The sequence below is a fragment of the Bos grunniens genome, chromosome 3 (genome assembly GCF_055505025.1).
Source record: "Bos grunniens cultivar Pamir isolate PY7600 chromosome 3, Bosgru_T2T1.0, whole genome shotgun sequence".
NCBI lineage: Eukaryota > Metazoa > Chordata > Mammalia > Artiodactyla > Bovidae > Bos > Bos grunniens.
The window spans coordinates 78,717,517-78,730,762 of NC_141167.1; the positions used below are offsets into that span (position 1 = coordinate 78,717,517).

Genomic DNA, 13,246 nt, shown 5'->3' on the forward strand with positions numbered 1-13,246 from the left:
CCTCTAGAGTGGGAACTTCAGAAGTGTTTGTCATTTTTCCCTCCCTGCCTTAGGCCAGACAGAATGACTAGAACAGGTTGGGGTTGAGTATTTTCCTATATTTACATGGAAGGCTAGAGGTGACTGTAATTAGATAATGTTCTTCCCTCAGATCAGTTCAACTCTGATAATACCCCAGCAGGTTAGGCTCTGGTTAACTAGTTTCCCCTGAGAAGTTCATAATGCAGATAACTTTTACAGTTAAAGGCAAAAAACCTAAGACCACATTTATTCTCAAGCCTTAGTTTATGCTGGAAAATCAAAGGTTGAAGTGTGTTATTTAATTGTTGTTTAGTCGCTAAATTGTGTCCAACCCTTTTTCAATCCCATGGACTGTAGCCCACCAGGCTCCTCTATCCATGGGATTCTCCAAGGAAGAATACTGGAGTGGATTGCCATCTTCTCCTCCAGGGGATCTTCCCCATCCAGGGATCGAACCTGAGTCTCCTGCATTGTAGGCGGATTCTTTACCACTGAGCCACCTGGGAAGCTACATTATTTGATTAGAAAATCTCGTAATTTGTGTTTGTTTTCCCTGGTGGCTCAGACGGTAAAGCGTCTGTTTACAATGCAGCAGACCTGAGTTTGATCACTGGGTCAGGAAGATTCCCTGGAGAAGGAAATGGCAACCCACTCCAGTACTCTTGCCTAGAAAATCCCATGGACGGAGGAGCCTGGTGTCCATGGGGCTACAAAGAGTCAGACATGACTGAGCGACTTCACTTTCTTTCCTCCTAACGCTGGTTTAATTACTCCTGGCCCCAACATAGCAGAGCCACATTTTTCAGTGGGAGAAGATATTAAACTGATAAGAACAGAAACTACACTTGATTCTAGCCAAAATACCAAGAAGTGATGGGAAAGGATTTTAATTTCCTCTTTGTGGTTCATAAAACAGTCCACTTACCCCTGGTGGAATTTTTTCTCCCTCACTGACAAGGTAGCCACAAAATTTCCTTCCTCAAAATCTTTAGTTAGTAAATAGTGCAATATGGAGCTTGTAGCTGGAAAGTGGAAAGGGAATTGCCCACTGCTTTGCCCTGCCGTCTTAGGAGTAAGCCTGCACCTCAGCTCTGAGATTTCACAGGCATGGAGGGACTCTCTGCTTCTTCCATCCAGAGCTTCTCCTCTTTTCTCCTCAAAATTGCCTCAATGAGGTGACTGACTCCCTCAGTCAATGACTGGAGATGAAGCTTGAAGAGCAAGTATGCCCAGAGCAAATGCTTTTTGTTCTTACCCCTAGGTGTAAACGCTTAAAAACAGATTTGTAATCAGAACAATGAGGAAGTAGGAGAAAGCTGGCTAGTGTGGGGAAAGGGAAATGGGGCTTTCCCACCAAGAAGATTCTGAAATATGGACTGGGGGAGGGGAGAGGACTTACAGTGGCTTCCTCACAATTTAACCCAGTCTCACCTTTCACTAACACTGAGAAAGTACTTGACAGACAACTTGGGTGTCTCCCAAACAACTCCACCAATGAGACTCTTCCTCCCTTCTTGTCTCCATTGCTCATCCATGGATTGCTCTTCCCTGCCTAGAAAGGCAGTGAATTCCTGGATCTTGTTGACTACTGAGGGAAGAAAAGAATCCAGGACATTCAGCTGCTGCTAAGAAAGGTCATTCCTTTGTTTCAGCAGCTGGTTTCATTTTGTGCTTTCTGAGAAAATGCCATGTGTAGAAGAAATGATCCCTATATTTACCCTGAAATAGAGCATTGTGTGGAATAGTTGACAGTATGAGGGCTTTCTGTGCCATTCTTGACTTCCATTGGCTGAAGACCCAGAGAACTAGACGCCTCACTGCATTTATGACACTGGTTTCTCTCATGCTCTGAGGTGCATTGAAAGCTGACTACTTCTCTAATTACTTCCTTACGCCTCTACACCTCTTTAAGGACTAAGGGGCCATTTCCTTTACTAGTTTTAACTCTTTTCAGAGTGTCTCTTCAATGTTTGATTAGAATGCTTGTTATGTGTATTTTACTTGGCAAATAGAGTGCCACATTTTAACAGTGGTGTCCAAAAGATATGAGTTCAATACACGCCCTGTAGGTTTCTAGCTGAATGATCCTTGTCCAGTTCTGTGACCTTTCTGAATTAGTGTCATTGTCTTACAGTGGGAATAGCAATACCTAATTGGGTGGTGAAAAATAGTGTGAAAATATATGCATTCTGTGTACATACATGATAATATTATTATATTGACATGTTCTAATTTCTCAAACAGTACAGCTGAACAGTGAGTGAATTGTTATAATGAAGTGTGTGTATGCACACTCAGCTGTGTTCGATTCTTTATGACCCCATGGACTGTAGCCCACCAGGCTTCTCCTCTCTCCATGGAATTTTCCAGGCAAGAATACTAGAGTGAGTTGCCATTTTCTTCCCTACCCAGACATCAAACCTGAGTCTCTTGGGTCTCCTGTATTGGCAGGCGGATTCTTTACCTCTGCGCCACATGGGAAGCCATGTTCTAATTTTTGAAACAGTACAGCTGTTTCAATGAGCAAATACAGTTCAACAGCTGAACGGTGAGCAAATTGCTGCTGAATGATGTGTTTGTGTGTGCTCAGTTGTGTTCGACTCTTTTTGACCCCAAGGACTGTGGCCCACCAGGCTCCTCTTCTGTCCATGGAATTTTCCAGGCAAGAATACTAAAGTGAGTTGCCATTTCCTTCTCCAGGGGATCTTCCCTACGCAGGGATCGAAGCCAAGTCATTTGGTTTCCTGTATTGGCAGGCAGTTTCTTTACCACTGCGCCACCTGGGAAGCCATGTTCTAATTTTTGAACAGCGAGAAATTTGCTGCTATAATGGTAAAAACAACAGTAATATCTATAGGACATTACATTTCACCAAACCCTTTACATTCACTTTCTCTTACCAACCTGGTTTGGCATGGCAGGTATTTTTAAATATCTACTTTAGAAATTGGAAGTTGAGAATCAGAGAGACAAACTTAAAGTCACACAGTTGGTTAGCTAGATATTGTGTATCCTGTTGTTGAGAGGATACTGACCAAAAAAAGATAAGTGACTTGTTGAAAGGAGCAAAGCTAGTAAATAGAGAAGGAAACTGGAACTTAATAGAGATGAGGGCAATTTGAATTGATATCAAACTCCATGATGTTTTAATGATAGCTAATTAATTTTAATTCTCAAGAAAATTTCTGCTTCACATAACACTTTCTGAGACATGAGTCAGTATTTCCAATTACCAGTAGCAGCTTCTTGAACTATTATTCATTTTCTCAGCACTAGAGAACACCCCTCTTCCACACTTAGGATGTTTTTATTTTCAAGTGTATTTTGATATTAAAATTACTATCCTGGCTTTCTTTTGGTTCATATTTTTCTTTTCTCCCTTTAGTTTTAACTTTCTTTATCTTTTTCTTATAGCTGGTTGATTCTTGTAAACTACTTACTCCTGGTCTTGGTTTTGAGAACATAAGCTAAGACTCTCCTCTTTTGATCATTAAGTTTATCCATATGTTTTATTTTAACTACTCATATTAAAACATTTCTAGCTCATTTAATATATTCTAAACACCTTGTTTTTCTTACAAATAATCCTTTTCTGCCTCTGTTTGGGTGTATCAAATTATACTCTTGTTATTTAAAAATTATATTCTATTTTTCTTTTTGGATGGTTTTCTTATACAAACTTTCTTCTATCAATTTATTACCCTTCGTATTTCCCTTCTATACAAGCAGACAAACATCTTAACACATTTTAATCTCCTTTAAAAAATTCCTTTTTGTCCCTGTCTCTAACTTTTGCCTGTTATTATTTTCTGCAGTTTTAGTTCTGGGTTGATAGAAATGATCTTGAGCATTGGATTTTTTGTTTGTTTGTTTTGGTTCTTTTTTTAAAGATAGCAATAACTTAAAAAAAATTTTTTAAAGGAGCTTCCCTGGTGGTCCAGTGATTAAGAATTTGCCTTTCAATGCAAGGGACTTGGGTTCAATCCTGGCCAAGGAGCCAAGATCCTACATGCTGTGGGGCAACGAAGCCCACGTGCCACAACCAGCAAAGGCCCAGTGCAGCCATTTTTTTTTAAAGAGCAACAATAATTTTTAGTAAGTTTATTAGCCCAGTGTTTCTATCTCTGGGTATAGCTCTCTCCTCCCCTGTACTCTGCCCTGAGAACTCTAACCACCTTGATCTCCCCAGACTCTCAGCTTGGCCTCAGGGAATTTCTGAGCTCTGTGATCACTCTCCCCCCGTCTCTCAGGTCAGTAGTGGGAGGAATCATAGAGCTTACTTGTTTGTTTTCCATTTCTCGGGGGTTACCATCACTCATTTTCTAATTCAAATGTCTTGAAATCCATTGTTCATATATTTTGTCCAGTTTTGGGCTTCAGACTAGAGAGTAAAGCTGGCCTTTGTTACTCTATCTTTGTTGAAAGCAAAAGTCCTTGTGCCTCAATCTCTCAGTAAATGTTTATCCTTCTAACAAATAGAATGTAGTAGAAATGAGACTCTTGAGAGATAATTCTCTATGGGTCTGTTGCACTTCCTCACGTCTTCCAAGCAGAGGCACTGACCATATTTGTTCTACACTAACTTTTGAAGGATATTTAGGTAATAAACTGACCTAGAAGATAATATCTCCCTCTGGGGCAAAGAACAGATTTGCTTAAAGTCTTAAAATAGAGAGTGTCTCTCTCCAGAGTGAAGTATAAACATGTTTATTGCAGTGAAATATATTTGGATTTCCTAAGCTCAATGCTCCTGTTCTAGAAACGCAACGCAGTGTGTGAGGAGCTTGACCCTCTATGCAACACCCTGTGAAACCGGGCCTCAAGGCGTTGGTGGGAGAGAATGCTTATTCTCCATCTACTGCTTTTACTGCAATTAATGAACTGTCCTTTGTCTTTGACCTAGGAGTCTTGTGCCTCCTGCCAGCATTCACGAAAATGTGGCAGGCTAACCTGTTAGCTTGTAAGCAATGGAAACTCTCATACTCATCACAGTTCTTGACAGAAGAATTGAATAGTCTAGGTTAGAAAGCAGTACAACTTCCACTTGGCTTATTCTCTTGAGGCGCATGCCTTGGGAGTCCTGAGTTGATATGCTATATGTTTGACTACCTTGAAGCACGTGTGCTGGAAAGATTACATGGAGAGTCTACATTTGAGATACTGAAGGAGTTCCAGCTGCTCTAGTTGTTAGGGGTTTGAGTTTCCTCGGTCCAGGTGCCAGTCACATGAGAGAGTGAATCTTCAGATCATACTCAATACCAGCCTTTGAGCCATACTGATAAGCGGTGGTGGGAAGCAGGCAGAGAGAGTCTGCCCGCCTAATTTGCAGATTAGCGAGCAAAAGAAAGGCTACTGCTTTAAACCACTAAGTTTTGGGGTGATTTGGTATACAGTACTGGGTAACTGAAGCACTATGTAATCTATAGCTTCCTTCTGAACTTTTTGCTAATTTTGCCAAATCACTTTCTCCAAAAGGTTTATTTTTGTTGTTGTTGTTGTTTAGTTTTAAAATTTTTGTTTATTTATTTGGCTACACCAGGTCTTAGTTGGAACACATGGGTTCTTTGTCTCCATAGTCAAGATCTAATTCCCTGACCAGGAATTGAACCTGGGCCCCCTGTTTTGGGAGTTCAGAGTCTAAGTCACTGAACTGCCAGGCAAGTGCCTCCAAAAGGTTTTTGATTTTTTGTTTTGTTTTTTTCAAAAAAGGTTCTTGCATAGTAAACTTGTGAGACCTAATATGCCCAAAAAGAAATGTATTTTTCAATCACATTTCAATAATAGCTTAGTTGATTGTGAAAGTACAAAAGTGAAATTTTTTTCTTTCAAAATAATATCTGTTGTTTTCTTACATTCCAGTTACTGTTAGAAAATCTGATGTTACCTTTATACTTACTTCTTTATAGGTGATCTGTGGTTTGTCCCAATAATATTTTAGATTTTTTCCTTACTTAATTTTTAATATTTTATTATGAGATGTTTAGGTATAGTTTTTTTTCTTATTTACACTATTTTATACTTTATGAGCTCTTTCATTCCAAGGTCTGAGTAGTATTCAATTGTATATATGTACCACATCTTCATTATTCATTCATCTGTTGATAGACATTTAGATTGCTTCCATGTTTTGGCTATTATAAACAGTGCTGCAATGAACATTGGAATGCATATATTCTTTTGAACCATGTATTTCTTCAGATATATGGCCAGGAGTGGGGTTGCTGGATCATACAGTAGTTTTATTTTTAGTTTTTTAAGGAACCTCCCATACTGCTTTCTTCAGTGGCTGTACCAATCTTTTGATTCTGCTATAGGATTTAAAGGAAAACTATCGCATTATTCCTGTTGCTGCTGAGTCACTTCAGTCGTGTCCGACTCTGTGCGACCCCATAGACGGCAGCCCACCGACAGCCCACCAGGCCCCAACGTCCCTGGGATTCTCCAGGCAAGGACACTGGAGTGGGTTGCCATTTCCTCCTCCAATGCATGAAAGTGAAAAGAGAAAGTGAAGGTGCTCAGTTGTGTCCAACTCTTAGCTACCCCATGGACTGCAGCCTACCAGGTTAGTGCCAAATCCAAAAGATGAAACCAAATCCAGAAGATGGTGATAATCAGGTCTGATCATAGACCTTCCACTAAGAGATCACCAAGATGAATCCCATCTCTTTTTATGTCCTTCTTAATAAGTCCAAGCTTCACTATCAATAACTCTGTGCATTTCTTTGTTGTTGTTGTTCAGTCCCTCAGTCTTGTCTGACTCTTTGCAACCCCATGGACTGCAGCATTCCAGGCTTCCCTATCCTTCACCATCTCCTGGAGCCTGCTCAAACTCATGTTCACTGAGTCAGTGATGCCGCCCAACCACCTCATCTTCTGTTGTCCCCTTCTTCTCCTGCCTTCAATCTTTCCCAGCATCAGGTCCTTTCTAATGAGTTGGCATTTTGCATCAAGTGGCCAAAGTACTGGAGCTTCAGCTTCAGCATTAGTCCTTCCAGTGAGTATTCAGGGTTGATTTCCTTTAGGATGGACAGGTTTGATCTCTTTGCAGTCCAAGGGACTCTCAAGAGTCTTCTCCAACAGCACAATTCAAAAGCAACAATTCTTCAATGCTCAGCCTTCTTATGGTCCAATTCTCACATCCATACCTGATTATTGGAAAAACAATAGCTTTGACTAGATGTACCTTTGTCAGCAAAGTAATGTCTCTGCTTTTTAATATGCTATTTAGGTTGGTCATATCTTTTCTTTCAAGAAGGAAGCATCTTTTAATTTCATGGCTGCAGTCACTATCTGCAATGATTTTGGAGCCCAAGAAAATACAGTCTGTCATTTTCTCATTGATTCCCCATCTATTTGCCATGAAGTGATGGGACCAGACGCCATGATCTTTGTTTTTTGAATGTTGAGTTTTAAGCCAACTTTTTCACTCTCCTCTTTCACCTTCATCAAGAGGCTCTTTAGTTCCTCTTTGCTTTCTGCCATAAGGGTGGTGTCATCTACTTATCTGAGGTTATTGATATTTCTCCTTGCAATCTTGATTCCAGCTTGTGCTTCATCCAGCCTGGCATTTTGCATGATGTACTCTGCATATAAGTTAACTAAGCAGGGTAACAATACACAGCCTTGGTGTACTCTTTTCACAATTTGGAACCAGTCTGTTGTTTCATGTCTAGTTCTAACTGTTGTTTCTTGACTTGCACACAGATTTCTCAGGAGGCAGATAAGGTGGTCTGGTATTCCCATCTCTTTAAGGATTTTCCACAGTTTGTTGCGATCCACACAAAGACTTTAGCATAGTGAATGAAGAAGTAGATGTTTTTCTGGAGTTCTCTTGCTTTTTCTATGATCCAACAGATGTTGGCAATTTGATCTCTGGTTCCTCTGCCTTTTCTAAATCCAGCTTAAACATCTGGAAGTTCACAGTTCATGTATTGTTAAAGCCTGGCTTGGAGAATTTTGAGCATTACTTTGCTAGTGTGTGAGATGAGTGCAATTGTGTGGTAGTTTGAACATTCTTTGGCATTGTCTTTCTTTGGAATTGGAATGAAAACTGACCTTTTCCAGTCCTTTGGGCACTGCTGAGTTTTCCAAATTTGCTGGCATGTTGAGTGCAGCACTTTAACAGAATCCATCTTTTAGGCTGGAATTCCATCACCTCCACTAGCTTTGTTTATAGTGATGCTTCCTAAGGTCCACTTAACTTCACACTCCTAGATGTCTGGTTCTAGGTGAGTGATCACCCCATCATGGTTATCTGTATCATTAAGATCTTTTTTGTGTAGTTCTTCTGTGTATTCTTGCCACCTCTTCTAAATATCTTTTGTTTCCATTAGGTCCATACCATTTCTGTCCTTTATTGTGCCCATCTTGCATGAAATGTTCCCTTGGTATCTCTAATTTTCTTGAAGAGATCTCTAGTCTTTCCCATTCTATTATTTTCTTCTATTTCTTTGCATTATTCCCCTAGGAAGGCTTTCTTATCTTTCCTTGTTATTTTTTGGAACTCAGCATTCAGATGGGTATATACCTTCCTTTTTCCTCTTTGCCTTTCACTTCTCTTCTTTTCTCAGCTATTTGTAAGGCCTCCTCAGACAACCATTTTGCCTTTTTGCATTTCTTTTCTTGGGGATGGTTTTGATCACTGCCTCCTGTACAGTGTTATACACCTCCATCCATAGTTCTTCAGGTACTTTGTCTATCAGATTTAATCCCCTGAATCTATTTGTCACTTCCACCGTACAGTCATAAAGGATTTGATTTAGGTCATACTTGAATGGCCTAGTGGTTCTTCAATTTAAGTCTGAATTTGGCAGTAAGGAGTTCATGATCTGAGCCACAGTCAGCTCCGGGTTTTGTTTTTGCTGACTGTATAGAGCTTTTCCTTCTTCAGCTGCAAAGAATATAATTAATCTGATTTCAGTATTGATCATCTGGTGATGTCCATGTGTGGAGTCTTCGCTTGTGTTGTTGGAAAAGGGTGTTTGCTATGATCAGTGAGTTCTCTTGGCAAAACTCTGTTAGACTTTGCCCTGCTTCATTTTGTACTCCAAGCCCAAACTTGCCTGTTACTCCAGGTATTTCTTGACTTTCTACTTTGGCATTCCAGTTCCCTATGATTCCCTTATTCTGTGCCAATTTATTGGTCTTCCAAGACTTTCACTGTGATCTCTAGAATCTAAGATTAGTTATCTACAAACTCTCTGATAATCTCTACCTTCACTAAGCCTTTCTTTCATCTTTTTAGTACAATATAAAACTGGCTTGGTTTGATAACACTCTTTCCATTGGAGTCCTGACCTATGGTGACCAAGATATGCCACTGAACTTAAGTTGAGATTAAGGATCTTTCTTCTTCTCAGTGCCAATTCTCAAGCATTGGTCTTCTCCACTACCTTTCAGAGTCTATCTTCTTTAAGGTCCATAACTTCTGATGACCCTACTTTATTCATTAATTATTTTGACATGTGATTCAATCTCTTCCTCTCCATTACTCCTACTTTTAACTTAATAGCTCAAATACCTTCATGAACCTGACCTCTAAATTCTTTGACCTCTTTGCTCATAACAATCACTGCCTGTGTCAAACCTTAGTCATTCCCTCTCATAGTCATTCTCTAAAATGTCATCACCCAAACTATTCCTAATTGTAATTTTGGTATCAAGATTCCCTTTTCTTTTTTTTTAAACTTTTTTTGATGTGGACCATTTTTTTAAATCTTTATTGAATTTGTTACAATACTGCATGTGTTCTATGATTATGTTTATGTTTTTGACCCTGAGGCATGTCAGATCTCAGCTCCTTGACCAAAGATTGAAATCTCATCCCCTATATTAGAAGGCAAAGTCTCAACCACTGCACCTCCAGGGAAGTCCCCAGATTCCTATTTTCTGACCGCTAACTACTTATGTTTTCTTCAGTTCACTTACTGTTCTACAATCCAGATTTAATAGTTCTTTGATTCTGTCTTATTGCTACCATATACTGTATTCCAGATTAACCCTCACCTCCTGTGTCCTTATTTTTCTCCATTGTCCATACCTGGCAAACCCTGAACTTTGTTCATTCCAACATTACACCATGCAGAATTTGCACTGCTTAAGCTAAACCTGCTTGGGGCAAAATCAGTGACTGTTTTAGGAATGTGATTTCTTAAGATGTTCATTTCACACCATATTCTATATCTCAGGCTACTCACACCTTTTTATAATAGATAAAAGAAAATGGGAGGAGGGATTTCTGAAAGACACTCACCACCCTCTTTTTCAAACACTTTGCAACTTTCACCTGGGGTTTGCTTTGTTTCTCTGTCTTTTCACACTTTCCCTCTGCTAGTTCACTTCTCTTCATATTTTTTGTTTAGTTCTACTAGAATGTGGACTTCACGAAAGCAAGCAGGGATATCATTTGCTTTGTCATCACTGTATTCTCGAGGATCTAGAACAGTGCTTGGCACATAGCGGGCAATCTGTTCCTTCCCTGGTGGTTCAGATGGTAAAGAATCTGCCTGTAATGCAGGAGACTGGGTTCAATCCCTGGGTTGGGAAGATCCCCTGGAGAAGAGAATGGCAACCCACTCCAGTATTCTTGCCTGGAGAATTTCATAGACAGAGGAGCCTAATGAGCTACAGTCCATGGGGTCACAAAGAGCCAGACACAACTGAGCCACTAACATTTTCACTATTCATCTATTCGTTTTGTCACCAACCTTAGCTGTGGAGAGGAAAGAGACATGTTTATTTCCAGAAGTTCAAGTACAAACATTGGGACATGCAGAGTAAATACAAGAGCCCAGAGCCTCAGCCAACAGCTGAAAGTTTGTTTAAGGCATAAAAAAGCAATAGCGTCCATTTTTTAAAATGCCATGAGATAAGATTTCCATGAGGTTCCTGCAAAGAAATACGTGCCTTGCAAAATGACCTGTGTTGGTTTACTTAGACTCATAAAACCTGGGCAAGCAAATATTTGGCTAGCATGTCTATGGTTCTTTAGCTACTCATTTTTAGCCTAGAAATCATAATGATGAAAGGGAAGGACTTTGTAAGCCATCTATCCTGCCCCTTTCTGTTCTGCAGATGAAAAATCTTGGACCCTGGAAGTAAAGTCTCAGTCTCTAGATTACACTTTTATTTATAGAGGCAAAACCCAGGTGTCCTTACTCCTGACTACTTCTTTTTTCTTCATGTTTCTTGTTGTTTAGTTGCTAAGTCGTGTCCTATTCTTTTGAAACCCCATTTTCTTCATGTTTCTTGTTGTTTAGTTGCTAAGTCGTGTCCTATTCTTTGGAAACCCCATGGACTATAGCCTGCCAGGCTCCTCTATCTGTGGAATTTCCCAGGCCAGAATACTGGAGTGGGTTGTCATTTCCTTCTCCAGGGGATCTTCCTGACCCAGGGATTGAACCCTTGCTCCTACACTGCAAGTGAATTCTTTACCTCTGAGTCACCAGGGAAGCCCATTTTCTTCATGGCATCATACAACTGTTAAAATGTCTTCCTAAACAGTTTAGTGCAATGCTGAGCTACAATTCTTAAAATGGGTTTAAGTTACAAAAAAAAATTGTATGTTGTTTAAGAATATGGGAATTTCAGCACATAAATTTAAACAATTATGTTTTAAAGGGTGATTTCTTGTGCTTTAGGGGAAAAATATCTAAGCTAGTCATAGATAGATATGCTAGTCAAATGGGAGAAAAATATTTTTGTTGTTTTTACACAAAACTCTGGTCAGGGTAAATCCTAAGACTATTCCCAAATAAAAAATGTAATTTATTTATAGATCTAACATATTTTGGTTTAGACTGATTTTCTCCCATCGTATTTGCTTTTTCTTCTTTCTCATGTTTTCATTTGTCCCTATCTACCATAAGCTCATGAAATGCCCTCTCCAAGTCTTCCCTTACAATGTAAACAGATGTTTCATAACAATTTTGGAACAGATGGGGACTTGAATATTTTCATCTCCTCAATTCCTTAGTGTTGCTCATGTTGCAAATGAAGAATGGAGTTAGAATCATTTGGGGCCAGGAAGTCGGTGGGACAGTCTTATGGTACTGGTTTCTGAGGAAATCCCACTTAAAACTGACTGGAGGCAGCTCCAAGAATGGTTAGGAAGTATGTTTTGATGCTCAGGGGCTCTAATTCTCCTTTTAAACTCCAACAAGAGACAAAGAGAATTTCTCTTTTGAAGTTAGAGTCTTAGCCACCAAGAGTGAATCTGAGTGGGTGAAGGGTGGGAAGAATGGATAAAGGGGAATCAAAAGGTATACGCTTTCTTGTTATAAAATAAGTCACAGGTGAAAACTCTAATTTGAAAAGACTCATGCACCCCAGTGTTCGTAGCAGCACTATAGTAGCTAAGACATAGAAGCAACCTAAATGTTCATTGACAAATGAATAGATATAGAAGATGTGGCACACATACAGAAATGGAATATGTACATTGGTACATATATACAAATGGAATGTACAAATCGAATACCCCTCAGCCATAAAAAGAATAATATAATGCCATCTGTAGCGACATGGGTAGACCTAGAGATTATTATACTAAGTAAAGTAAGTCAGAGAAAGACAGCTATCATGTATCACTTAACATATGGAATATAAAAAAATGATACAAATGAACTTATTTGCAAAGTAGAAATAGACTCATAGACATAGAAACAAACTTATGGTTACCAAAGGGGGAAGGAGGGAGGGATAAATTAAGAATTTAGAATAAATACATGTATACATTACTTAACATAAAATTGATAAAGGAAAAAAACCTAATGTATAGCACAGGGAACTATATTTAGTATTTTGTAATAACCTACAATGGAAAAGAATCTGAAAAGAATTATATACACACACACACATATATATGTATGTGTGTATATAACTGAATCACTTTGATGCACACCTGCAACGTTATAATTCAACGATACCTCACTAAAACATAAAATAAAATAAGTCATGGGGATGCAATGTACAGCATAGTGAAACTTAAATTGTTAGTCACTCAGCGGTGTCTGACTCTTTGTAACCCCATGGGGTGTAGCCCCCTAGGCTCCTCTGCCCATGGAATTCTCCAGGGAAGAATACTGGAGTGGGTTGCCATTCCCTTCTCCAGGGAATCTTCTTGACCCAGGGATTGAACCTGGGTCTCCTGCATTGCAGGCAACATGGTCTCTATAGCTAATAACACTGCATTGTATATTTGAAAGTTGTTAAAAGAGTAGATCTT

The 13,246-nt window shown here is 39.4% G+C and overlaps 1 pseudogene; it reads right to left on the bottom strand.

Moving 5' to 3' along the window:
- Positions 1–689: 689 nt before the first annotated feature.
- LOC147375898 (U2 spliceosomal RNA) lies at positions 690–896 on the bottom strand (annotated as a pseudogene).
- Positions 897–13,246: the final 12,350 nt, after the last annotated feature.